Here is a 14,145-nt window from a genome sequence, read left to right as displayed (position 1 = left end):
AAATAAATTTAAAGCAATATATACTTGCAGAGACTTTGTAATGCTGCCCTTGAAAGAAGATGTTTTACACTACATAATTCTACACCTCAGTAAATAAAAATTATTTGTGAAAAATCTTTTTTACTCATTAAACTTGAGTGTAATAAAAGGAAGCCAGTTCACCACACTGAACAGATATTACACTAAGAAAAGCAAATGACCAGAAGCATAAAGTATTTTTAACATTTATTTTCACCATATTTGCTAGCCAATGCAGTCTCAGTTTATGGCATTGTTTTTTCCTTTGTTTTAAGCTACATAACTACATTTATTTCACAAAACTAATTAAATACTTTGGAGAAGTGCAGAAAATACTTTGATTTAGATGGAAACTGCTGCAATGATGACATTTCATGAACATCCTTCAAACTCTTATTCTTTCCCTATCTTTACAGTGAACTTACTTGTTGCAATATTTTGGTAAAAAGTCATCCATGCTCCCTGTATATGGGAGCCACAGAAAAAGTGAATTTTAAGGTATCTCCACTGGGAACTGGTAATCTATACTGGACCACAGTCATAACTGTAAGGCTGTGACTGTTATTTTGCATAATCAATACACTGAACCTTCACTATAATTTATATATCACATAATTATCATTATGATATATAATTTATTTATGTATATAAAACTCTTAAATCACAATAGCTCATGCTTTTAAATCTGGACATATGCCTTGCCTTCTACCACGACTATTACTCAGATATAGTTATTATGCAGGAAATAAGTTTAGTTTAGGATGCTTTGTCATATTCTCCTTTTCCCCACACATTATTGTAAACCATCTTGTACAGTGGGCTACAAAAAAAAAAAAAAAGATTTAAAAGCATAACTTGATTTAATAAAAGGTCGTAGTTAATGATTGAGATGAATTCCATGCAACAGAACAGCAGAAGACAATGCCCTGAGATAATCACAGGAAAATGTTTAGCTGGAAAGAGGGTATTTTTTAATCAGACAATAGGAGAAAGAGAAAGGTAAAGGTAAAAAAAAAAAAAAAAAAAAAAAAGCATGTAAGATCTCGAAAGTGTACAAAACGTGGCTTTGAGTGAAAACAGAAGAAAATGTTCTAATATGAGAGTAACACAAGTTTAGCTGTTGCATTCTAGATAAGTTGGGAAAAGAACACAGATTTGCGTTGTGCTTTCTGAATAATTAAGACAGAAGATCATCACATCACATTATCACAGCCATCTGGAAATACATTTTTATATTTATAATTTATACAGGAAAAAAATGTACATGATGTAAAAAAACAGAAGGAAGCAACTTCAAATAGCTGTGTTTTTGTTTTTACTTTTTAAGTTAATATCCAACTGAAAATATTAGAATGTAAAGCCCAGAAAAAAATAAAAAAGTTCTCTATCATTTTATAAGTCACTGTATGAAAGTGCTTCATAGTACTTGGGAATTAGCTTTCATAAGGACTCACATTTCAAAATGTATTATATTAAATCACCAATCTAAAGAACAAAATTGTACTGCTAAAACAGAACTATTAGTGGATATTCTTCACATTAATACTAGGCGAACTTCCAAAATAAAGATTGTATTTAAGTAGTTACTACTTAAAAGAACTGCTGGCTGAGCTCCAGAATGTCATGAAATGACTACTCTGACCACCTGTTTCAGTCAAATAACTCAGGTGAACTTATTCTTCTGGTGGGCTCAATGCTGCAGTTTCTTGGTACCATTTTTATAGAGCAATGGCTTTTAAACAATTTTTAGCAAATTTGTGGTTGTCACAGCTTTGACAGCTGAAATACAAAAATGTATTCACTTCTATTGTATGTTGAATCCACTCACCCCACACACCCCTTTGCAAATGCATTTCCCACCTCCTCTCAATTCCTAGCCAACTGCCAGCCTTTGATTTGTTTCTTCCTGTCAATAACCAAGACCATATCTCTTTATGGCAACAGCTTCAGTGATAGTAAGTTTTAGCTGACTGATATGAAGGAAAGGGGATTACACATCACTGCTATAGAACACTTCTGTTCTCCATCTACTTCTTTATGTGTAACTCTTCTTCCAAGATAAGCACTCAAAATACATAATTCATCTCACCAGGTGTCTGGACTCCTCCTTCAGTTCTTGGGCAAGCAACAGAAACAGTATCCTACAGAGAATGCTTAAGGGGACTGAACCATCCAGTATCTCTGCAATGGTTGTAGACAAAGTCTAGGGTAAGTAGGCTGCTCTCCCACTTTCCTTGCTCTTTATTATTACCACTGCAAAGACTGATTTTTTTTTTTTTTTTTTTTTGTGCATCAGCAAATGTTTTCCTACACATTTACATTGATGTAACACACCAATGAAAGTACTGTTTAATGTTCAGTCTAATCCCATGATTAATCTATAGGCAACAGTACCCAAAGAGAACCCACCTATTTTATTTTGCCACAGTATATTTCTTCACTCCGAGGGTGGTGAGGCACTGGAACCTCTACTGCCCAGAGTAGCTGTAGATGCCCCATCCCTGTAAGTGTTCAAGGCCAGGTTGGATGGCTTTGTGTGACCTGGTCTGCTGGGAGGTGTCTTTGCCTATGGCAGGGGGTTGGAACTATATGATCTTTAATTTCCTTTCCAACCCAAACCATTCTGTGATTCACTGAAACCCGTATACTCCTCCATACTAGATTTTGCATTTAGATCTGTGTTCCAAATGAGAACTGCACCAGAAAAAAAGCATGAATCCCTTCTATGCCATGTTCAGTTGTGTTAGTACCACAACAATTCACAGACATCATGCAAACTTTTTTTTTTTTTAATAGGAACATTAAATACATGACCAGCAATACTGTCTTTTGAAGATGCCTGTTAGAAACACAGGAAACTCTGATAAAACTATCAGAATTCTAGAAAAAATAAGTTTGAAAGGAAAATATTGGCTTCAGCTAAATTATTTGAAAGATCATCTACCTTTTGTTAATTTTTCACTAAATCCTGAATCCAGAGGTAGATATCTTGTACTTTCTGTGAAATATCAAGTTCATAAAATCTTTCCTAAAATAAACTATGTGAAATTAAGCATAATGGAATCCTCTAATATTTTTCAAAGACCATTTTGTAGCTAAGAAGTTCAACCATGAGAGTCATCAAAAACAAAAGGTAAAATCCAAAATTAATACAAGTAATACATGTAATTTACTTACTATATGTGTATACAATAGTCTCACAGATGATAGGAACATCTTTGTACATGCCTGAGCTTCCTAGCAATGTAAACTGGCTTATTTTTCTAGATTCTAAGATATGGTAAAACAGAATAAATAAATAAATAAAATCATTTTAAAGAGAATAAACCATAATTGTATTTTGTTCCCTCAACATCACTGTTAAAATGTAAGTTATTTGAACTTACTAAGTTCAAAGTCATTAAGCTGTTTAAGTCCAAAATTATTTAAGTTATTTTAAAGTCTGTTTAAAAGGAGTAAAACTTGATGCATCAGAAATTACATACTAGCTTATGGAATGCATCCAATGAAGCTGTCAAACAACAAATAAGATGATGTCAAACAACCTCAGGTTAAATGAGGAATGTCTCTTGACATATTTGTTCCTACACACAAAAGAAACCTGTGGGTTTTCTTCAGAACACATTGAGCTGTTCTGTACATTTGTATCTCAAAATAAATAAATAAATGCATTCTAGTTTTTTTTCTGAGACTGAAACCATCTTTCTTTAAAAGTTTTTGATTTTGTTTTAAACTTCATCTACAAAGTTTTATCTAATTGTTAATGATGAATCTCTTTTTAATCATTTCTACTTAAGAGCTTTCAGGAAAAAATCTTTTCCGTAAGGTTATTTCACAAACTAACAATGTTGTGAAAATCCAATTTGTCTGGTGACATCTTTCCCAATGATTTCTCAGTGGCTGACAATTTCCATCAGTCAAGGACTAAATTACATGAAGTGTCACTGATGTCTTCATCATATCCAAAATCGCTTTAGACTTCCATAGCTTTGTAGCCATCATTTTTCATTTATCACTTTGGAATCTTATAAGCACACAGTAAGTATGCAAGTATTGCATACATTGAAAAAATATCCTAGGCTCCTCCTTTTGAGGAATCTAGGATTCAGAGAGCTAATGTGTCAAAGTCACCTTGAACTCATAAATAGAGATGCGTAGGATGACTATGTATTCCCTCAGAATTCTAAAAATAAAGGCTTGCAGTTTCAGCTTGCTTAAACTGTTTTGCTTGCATCCAAATTTTTCTGGTACCCCACAGGTGTCTAAGTGGAAATTTCCTGTCCAACCCACACAATACACTCACAGATGTCATAGCAATAGCCTGTGGAAAACCATCTAGAAAACCTTTGGGAGCCCCCTCCCCACTGCTCACCATCGGGCAAGGCTGGATGACCTCCAGTCAGGAACAGCCTTAGCTACTGTTGCTTAAGACCACCAAGATCTATTACCAAAAGCCGCATAGTATGGCCAGCACCACTTTTTTGCACTACTTTCTGTACATCTTCATACCTTCACATTTCATGTGCCTCAAAAACAACACACACACAGAGCACAGGCAAGGGTTCCCTTTCCCGGGATGAACAAATAACCACAACACTGGCACACTGACATGCCACGAGTACAGCTTTCACTTCACCTGGCTGCCTTGATCCTTCATCTTATCCTGTCCACAAGTCTATATCCCTGTTCTAACACCCAGAGTAACACCACACCCTGAGCAAAGACCCCAGCTCCCAGGCAGTCTAGATTTTCACAGTAGTCAGTTGTAGCAGAGCTGATAGTCCAACATCAGCTAACAATGGCATGTCTCAGCACTGAGACCCATGCACTCACTTGTGACTGGCACCATCTTCTCCCTCATATCATCCTATTCCAGATAGTTGTCCTCCAGCATCATTTTTAAGAACACCATAACTGCTATATGTAGGAAGAAAAAAGAGGTGTACAGAACTTGTGCTCATTAAATCACAGTGCACCTTCTGCAAAACAAAAATCTTCCCCTATCTGCTCTCCCTCTCGCCCTCTGCTGCAGTCGAGCTTCCTTCTCCCCTTTCCCCAAAACAACGTGGAGAGGCAATACAATACCCTGCTTCCACTGAGACATAATGAGCTGGCTAGTGGCTAACCCAGGCTATGAACCCACACCAGAAACATCATTTCATATAAACTATGCCAGGATCCCACTCACTACTCAGCAGCAAGGAGGATAGCACATATTTCATTCCACCCCCTTAATTCACCCTGAGCTCCAGACCTGCCAGCCAATGCACTCATCACAAGCCAGACAAACCACTTTTCCCATTTCCTCAGGTATTCAAGGATTTGGCATGTTACATTGGATGCAAGTGGTGACTGAGAAGATTGAGTCAAAACACTGAGAAAGAAAGGTCTCCACATGATTCCACGTCTACCACTCCAGCACCATTTCCAAAAGAATTCAACAAGCCATTGCACAGCTCAGTTTTGGAAGACAGCAGATCCCAAAGCATCTCCTCATGGGATCCATTAAAAGCATCTTCACACTTCGTAGCTGAAACTTGGACTGAGACTTGTACAGATTTCTCAACTCCTTTTCATCACAAAGCCTTGGCAGATAATGATGGGACCAGGCAGTGTCCATCACACAGGGGATGTGGCAGTCATGGCATGTACCACATGTGAGTAAATAAACACGAAAGCTAGGAGAACGTGATATGAATTCTTGTGGAACAGCCCATTCCTTCTTGTGCCTACACACAGGTGACCAGCTATCCCACTCTGTGAGCACCACCTTCCACTATGCCCTAAGCAAGGGTGGATCTCTAAGTTGACTCCTCCAGTTCAGAGTGAAGGAGTGCATTACGCCCCATACAAATCAAGGCATACTGACACTTCTGCACTCTGCTGTAGGAGTCATAATAGACCTCAGTGTCTTTCCTTTCTGAGCCGACTAAAACCTCCTTTTGCTTGGGTATTCACAGGACCGGGTATTAATTTAAACACAAACAAAATGTCAAGATATCTTTCCCTTCCTTTATTTGTCTTTATTTCTTCCATCAGACTTTCACAGATACTGAGTATGCTCTTATTTCCTGCCACCTCTACCCTTCTGCTTTTCTATAAACATGCTGCAGTTAAATTCCTTCTCCCTTGTTTACCAACTCTCCGCCTCAAAGACATTTGCATATTACTACAGAAAGACATGATGTTAAATCTACTTTCAGAACAACAGTTCATGCATAAAGCTCAAGAAGGAATAGCAACTAAAGGAAAATGACCGTGAAAAAAGAACAAACAACTTTCAAATAGCCTCTGACAATGACAAGGCAAAACACAAGTACTATAAAATATCCCACAAATAAAGTCCAATTATACCCTGCCCCTTGGCTGTAAGTATGGTGTTGAAGAATGATCAAGTCAGAGCAGAAAAATGTCAGCTTACGTAGCAGCAGTGCAATGAGATGCAAGCATTATAGGCATCTCCCCTCTGCTATGAGAAAGGTCTATGGAATGGAATTGTTGGAACTCAAAATAAAGAGCCAAGAAAGAAAATGTTAGGGATGCAAGGCCTTTCCACTGGGGCTCTTGTGAACTAAAGAAATGCAAAATTTGACCTAGAAATGGGCAGAGAGGAAAAAAGACCGGACACAACAAAGAAAACTACCTGATAAAAATAAACTTAACACACAAACTTAAGACACAACAAAATAAACTACCTGATACTGTGTGTATTTAGACTGGTTAAAAAAAAAAAAAAATCATAAATTTAAATCAGTGTTAGAAAATACATAACTCAGAAAGAGTTATTATGTGAATGACACTCATATTCTCCAGGAGTAGTAACAGAAACTTTCTAGCATGCCATGCTTTTTATGTTCTGCCTCAGCATGTTTCACCACTGACAGACAATGGAACTTGCATGCCACTGGAGAGTCGCAAAAGTCTGGATGCAGCAATGGGTTCTCTCCATCCTTTCCTACCAGGCCAATTCTCTCCTCAGTTACATACCCCTTCCCCATGACAAGATAGCTGCAGGATGACCTAGCAAAGTATCTATACTGCTGAAGTCACCTTGATGTGTTCTAGCTTTTAAATTGTTAACTTCTTTTAGTATAAAAATGTAATTTATCTTTTATTTATTCAGTCACTACAGCCATATCGAATTCTACAACTAATCAATGCAATTATAGATAAACGCATCTTTTCTACATGGGAAATCCAGTCGGAATTTCATGGATCTTTGCTTTTCAAAGATACAAACCTATATTTACAATCATATAAAAAGTTATGAAAACAAATTGAAACATGGCTCTCACTGTGCAAAAATCTTTGCATACCTTCAATGCTCTGTAAATAACTCAAGCAGAGGTCATCTCAGCAGGTTAATCATAAGCCATATTGCCAAGATACAGAGTTTGTACTAGCTAGGCTGTATTATCTAGTCCATAGATAAATAAGGTTTTCAATTTCCAGGGCTGTCAATCTTGCATGTTTTCCAGCAGTGAATTCCACCATATTTTATAAAAATGCAACTTTAAGCTGAGTGAAATATAATTCAAGCCACTTTCAGTGGTGTTGTGCAGAAGGGCTTCCAGAGCAAACAATTATACTATTTTACACACACACCAAAGTAAATAAATAAATAAATAAACCTACCATGTGTAGTAAAACAAGACAGAAAAAAAAAGAATAAACTGTATCAACAGAGATGGCTCAAAGGGTCTCAAAATAGTGCCCTTTTCTGCAAATTCTTTTGACATATTCAACAATTGAGACAAGGGAAAGCAATCCATGAGATTTCAGGCAATTGAGAGATACCTGGAATACCTGAAAATAGCATCTCAATTGCAGACAAGCATGACTAGTGGAGGTGCAGTTATGCCAGTGTGGAAAAGTTAAACCTTAGCCTTAATTAGATTTTTTTATTTTTTTTTTTTGGGGGGGGGGGGGGGGGGGGGGGGCAAGAGATTAAAATTATAAATCAAAGACCACTTAGTTTCACACCAGGTGTTAAAACTCAGCTTCTTAACAACAGGCTTTAACGTGAAGACACTCTTTTTCTGTAGCAAAAAACAAAGGGTATTTCCATTAGACACAATGACCTCATCCATCCCTCTATGATCCTCCTTCACCTTCTATGCGTACAGCACAATTCATCACTTCAGTAAAAAGCTGTTTGCAGTTCAGTGGCCTGTGATACGTTACATACCAGACCCAGGGCTTCTGAAAGAGAACTAAGCTCCTTCATTCCACCCAGAAATTGCTGTTGCTACTTTGAAGCAATGCAGGTTACTTGTAACATAAAAACAACACCAACTACTACTACCACAAATGAGCCTTTCATTTTTATGCTTCATTTGATGCAATTCTCTGAGCCTGGTCACAAAGGGAAACCACCTGCCACCACACACACAGTGCTACAAGGAAAATACCAGGAAAGTTAGAAGTGTGAGGAAGGACACTCCTTCACCTGGATGAGCTCAAAGAATTAAATGGTTTGGGAAATGTCTGAGCTAAGCAGTACTTTTAACTGGTAATAGCCTCCATTATATTTCTCTGCCTTTTTTCTCTTGTGAACTGCTCTTATTCTGCAGTTCCCCTCCATTTATCCCAAATCTCACCCTTGTACCGCCTACTCTGGCAAAAAAAAATACTCTTTCCTCAGGACTCAGTATGTCACTATTTAAAACATTCACTTGTTCTTTGTCCTTAAAAATTCTGGCCATGTTTCCTATAATTCTTTTGAGTATCTATTTCATCTACTTTATTCTTGCTTCTGCTACTGTTTTAGCCAAATTGTTCTTTACCAAAAGCCACTACTCTCCCTAAACCAATGAAAAAATAACGTTCTCCCCTCTCATGTTTTTTTTTTTTTTTGTTTGTTTGTTTCTTTTCCATTTTTATTTCAAGTACCCTCAGAAAACTTTCCAGAAGAAATATATATACCAGTCCAGAAAATTTAAACACTCTTTATTACTGGTATGGATTCATCTATCTGAAGTCCATAAACCACTGACTGAAAAGCAAAGACATTTCTTTAATTTGCAAAACCTGGTTTTCTCATCCTGAGAAATTTCAGCAGTTTCTCATATTTGCTTACCTCTTGCCATTTAACTCCTTCAATTCAATCTAGCTATTTTCCACTAATCTTCTCCCATGACCCTCTCTCTTCAGCACCTCTATCAGTTTGGGACATTTCAACTGCTATTATTATGCAAGTCTATCATTTTTATCTTTGCCCTGTTGATCACCAAAATGTAACTCCAATATTTTGCCTCTCCTATTAGTATGCAAACACAAAAGTATCTTTGAGTTTAGCACTCTTCTCATTCTCTTTATACTCTAGAATATACTCTATATTCTCTATACTCATTTCACCTTTCTTATCTCGCCCCGTAAAGTCCACCATCTCTACCCAGAAATGAGTGTCACTAGGAGATTGTAGGGTGAAAAGTTGTGTTTGTTTTGTTTTGTTTTTCCTAATTCCTCTCTCATTGACATGCAGTACAGACTCAACAGGGAATGCAGTCAGGAAACAAAAAAAAAAAAAGAAAATATTTTTGGACTACGAACTGAACTCTCAGTGAAACAGCTTGAACATATTAAGACTAATTGAACTGTAATTCATCAAGTGCCAAAATAAACATTCATCTTACAGCAAGGGAAAAGTCTCTGAGTTCAGCGTAAGACCTCAAATTACATAACAGCTTAATATTTCTAAAAGGTATTCTAACAACAGAATTCCTTTCTGGGACTGCACCCTGCAACCTTACTGTTTATAAAATAGTGCATCAGAACTGCCACAGCAGGCTGGGCTGCATGTTTAGCTTACATGGAATGATCACACTGGCCTGCTACCCTGTCCACAGGAACAGCCAAATACGAATGTCCAGACAACAGTGAAAAACAGAGCAATTATGTAGAAATATTCTCCTCCTCTCCATCCCTCAAAACACATAATGCACACCTTTCTACAATTTGCAGATGAACAAGTGCTTTACCTAGAGGAAACACCTGTGTATGTCTCCCCTCTCCCTTTTCTAGCTTTGTTCAGCAGCTCTTTATAACCATGCAGCAGGCACAGCATCCTGTGGCAAGGAATTTCAGACTTGACTTGCACACTGTGCAAAGAAAATCTTTTCCTTGTTTTGAAAGTACTCTCTGCCTGTTTCACCTGGTACCTCCTCCGATACAAAAATAAGGTGGCAGTGAATATTTATTTCCCATCCACACACCTCTTTTGATTTTATAGACCTGTGCCATTATCATCAGGCCAGCATCCCTTTTACAACTGCAAGGCTCTCATCTACACTCTTAGTTGTTCTTTCACAGAAGCAGTCCCATGCCTTCTTCATTCTGTTGCCCTTACTTATTCTTGATGAGCTTTTCTCTTTCCAGTTTTGCTCCATTTTTCTGAGATAGAAGACCCGAACTGTCATCGTAATTCAGACACAAATACACCATAGATTAAGAATGGCCTAATAATATTTTGATCTCTATCCTTTCAGAGCTACTTGTGACATAAATTTTCTTTTTGACAGATGATTTTTCCATTAAATTCCTGCTTTTAATAGCAAGATCTAATTCTTGATATGCAAAGGCCACCCCAAAAATGTTACCAACTTTGAATTTTGTCTACCATTTTAATGGCCACAGTCTTATAAGTTTCTTCTGCAGTGTTTCATCCTGCTCCCTCTTTTTACTTTCTTTTGCCCTGAATAAAGCAATATCTGAAACAAACTTTGTCATCACCCCTCAGCTTCTGCTCCTAGCCACTTAGGAATCTAAGAATCTCCCTGTACAGAGATCTCTATGGAAATCCACTGGTGATTTCCAGCTACTATGAGAATTGATCACGTTTTGTCCTGGTGTTTTGCTTCCAGTCTTTTAAACAATTATTCACACAGTTGGCACTCCTCCCACCAAACCTGTGCTTATTGAGGTCCTTCAAAAACTTCTTGCAAGGACTTTGAATGCCTTCTCAAATATAAGTAAAGCAATACATCGTAAAATTTCTTTCATCTGTGTTCCTGTTAAGTCATCCAAAGGACCGCGGCAGTTTATAAAGACTCAACTTCAAATCACAAAATTGCTATTTGGAAGGGATCTCTGGGAGCCATCCAACCCAACTTATTACTAAAAACCAAAAGTAGAGCATGTAAGCTGTATCTTTGTTCAGCTGAGACTTGAGAACCTCCATGAGGAGAGATCCATCCCCCTCTCCTGTACAGCTATACTACCTTTCTAGTGAAAAGGATTTTCTTGAAATGTCCAATCAGAACACTTCAATCTGTAACCTAAGCAAACTGACCCTCTCCTCCCCTGTTACATGGTTTGCTACTACTAAGAACACTGCAGATGCTCCATCATCTTTATAAGCACCTTTTCAAGTAGTCGAAGGCTAATAGTAGCTTGTCTCTAAATCTCTTCATCATGATTTTGTTTAAAGAAATCAATGCTTTCGTTGTATCTCCATCATATTTATGTAGTGTCTTTCCTAACACACCCACTAATATTTTTTTTTTTCCCAATTAATCTACACAATTTAAACAAAAGGTTTACTGGTTTCTAGGTTCCCAGATTCCACTTGAATGCTTTTTAAAATGTGGCATCAAATTAGGCAACTTCAAATCTGTTGGCGCTGTGACACTTTATAGAATTATTTAGGTTGGAAAAGACCTCTAAGATCAAGTCCAACCATTAACCTAGCACTGCCAAGTCTACCACTAAACCATGCCCCTAAGCACAACATCTACACATCTTTTGAATACTTCCAGGGATGGTGATTAAACCACTTCTCTGAGCAGTCTGCTCCAATACTTTATAACCATTTCAGTAAATAATTTTTTCCTGATATCCAGCCTAAACCTCCCTGGCACAACTTGAGGCCATTTCCTCTTATCCTATCACTTGGTGCTTGGGAAAAAAGACCAATCCTCACCCTGCTACAACCTCCTTATTGTAGTTGTAGAGAGTGATAAGGTCTCCCCTCAACCTCTTCTCCTACAGGCTGAATAACCCCAGTTCCCTCAGCTGTTCCGTATAAGACTCATTCTCTAGACCCTTCCATCAGATTCATTGGCCTTCTCTGGGCATGCTCCAGCATATCAATGTCCTTCTTGTAGTGAGGGACCCAAAACTGAACACAGTATTCAAGGTGCAGGCAAAAGCCAGAGCCAAGTACAAGGGACAGTCACTTCCCTTGTCCTGCTGGCCACACTGCTTCTGATACAAGCCAGGATGCTGTTGGCCTCCTTCGCCACCTGAGCACGCTGCTGGCTCACACTCAGACTGCTGTCGACCAATATCCCCAGGTCCCTTTCTGCCAGGCAGCTTTGCAGCCAGTCTTCCCCCAGCCTGTAGTGTTGCATAGGGTTGCTATGCCCTAAGTGCAGGACCCGGCACTTAGCCTTGTTGAACCTCATACAGTTGGCTTCAGCCCATTGGTCCAGCCTATCCAGATCCCTTTGCAGAGCCCCTCTACCCTCAAGTAGGTCAACATTCCCACATAAAGCAAGAGGCTGCATGTCACACTCTGTAGCTGGTCTATTTTGCCCTTCAATTCCTTAACAACTTGGGCAAGCTACATCTCATCCTATCAAATTGGGAACATGCAATTTGTTCCAGCCTCTCCTAACAGACTCTTTCAGTTGAGGAAGGCAATCTCATAAGAGTTCCATAAGAAGCACTCCAAAACAGGAACCACACCACACTTTCCAATGGTGAATGCATACACACAAGAATTATTTAGCTTTCTGCCAAGACTTTATATTGGATCATTCATTTCATAATGTCTCTATATGTGAGCCCCACAGGGTCTTCAACTAGCTTCCTACTACTGATATATTTGGAAAAAAAAAAAAAAAAAATTATTAATTCCATTTTTAGCATGATAGGTTGTTTTTGGTTTTTTGTTTTGTTTTTGTTTTTTGTTTGTTTTTAGTGGTGGGCTGTGTGTCTGTTTTCCTCCTTTGAACACAGACTCAGCATTTTGAAAAAAACTTCTTGCTTTTAATAGTCTCCTCTACCTTGTCATTTAGCTATACAGGTTCCCTTCTCGTAAGTCTTTTTTAGACAAATGGTCAGCATTTGCATGCAGCCTTCAAAAGAGCATCCTGAAATAGAGTATCTGCCACCTACAAATATTTTACTCTTAGAGTTGCCCTTTCAATTTTTTCTATAAACAAACATCCTCATTTTTACATTTTCCCTTTTCAAAGTTAAACCTTTTTTAAGAGAGGTGAAAAAGAAAGAGAATTGCAGGTTCTGCTTTTTCTTGCTTTCTTCCCATTTCTGTTTCTCCCATTTCCTTGGCTTAGGGAGGAGAGAAAGGCAGAATACTTATAACATTCTACAAAATTGTGTCTCAGTCTTTTTCCAGATAGTATCTTACAATCTCCCCATGACACCACCTACCCACTGAACAAAATACAGTCTCTTACCTTTTAGTCACCATCCCTCTGTAATCATCCACCAGCACAGTCTTCTGTTTGTTAAGAGCCTAGCAGAGAGGGGTCCTGGGTCTACCTTGTAGGCTCCTAGGAGATAATGAAACAAAAAGAAACAAGTATTGAAGAGTAAGCTCATGGGCAATTCTCAGAGATTTATAGCAGTAATAAAACACCTGTCTTTCAAGACAATAAATAAGAAATGTAAGGCACTGAACTGCACAATGGTAAAAAAGAATCAAACAGAAAGAAGCAAGAAAAAAATAATTCTTTAAAATAATTGGCAGCTTCAGTCATGCTAAGAATGAGAGAAGAGGAATATTCATCAAAGAATTAACAAAATCCATATGATGTGAATTTGAGAAAAATCCTCACTGTAAAAATCTTCCTTGGTGCCCTAACCATTGCTAAAATTAAATATGCCTCAAACGTGGACTGGAATCTTGGCCTAAGTGAAATTCATGACAACATCCAGGTGTGCAAAACTTTGGTGATCTTTCATCTTTCCATAAACCAGAAAGTTCAAGAGAAAAATGTAGTTGCTGTCTAATGTCTCAGAACAATACTAAAGGTACTTTAAAGAAGTGATCTTAACAACGCATCTCCCTAAGACGTTAATCCATTGTGAGAAACACAAAAACAATATAAACATTCAGAAAATGACCTCTTTTCTTAACTGCAACAACAACAACAACAAAAA

The 14,145-nt window shown here is 37.8% G+C and overlaps 1 protein-coding gene across 7 annotated transcripts in view; it reads right to left on the bottom strand.

Moving 5' to 3' along the window:
- Positions 1-14,145, bottom strand: part of SEMA5A (semaphorin 5A) — a 337,450-nt gene that overhangs the window by 242,391 nt on the left and 80,914 nt on the right. For all 7 annotated transcript variants that reach the window (XM_032180765.1, XM_032180761.1, XM_032180768.1 and 4 more), the window contains exon 2: positions 13,440-13,535. The gene's annotated coding sequence lies outside the window, so the exon portion shown is untranslated. The remainder of the gene's footprint in view (positions 1-13,439; positions 13,536-14,145) is intronic.

This window comes from Aythya fuligula, chromosome 2 (genome assembly GCF_009819795.1).
Source record: "Aythya fuligula isolate bAytFul2 chromosome 2, bAytFul2.pri, whole genome shotgun sequence".
Taxonomy (NCBI): domain Eukaryota; kingdom Metazoa; phylum Chordata; class Aves; order Anseriformes; family Anatidae; genus Aythya; species Aythya fuligula.
This window is presented reverse-complemented; position numbering and strand designations above follow the sequence as displayed.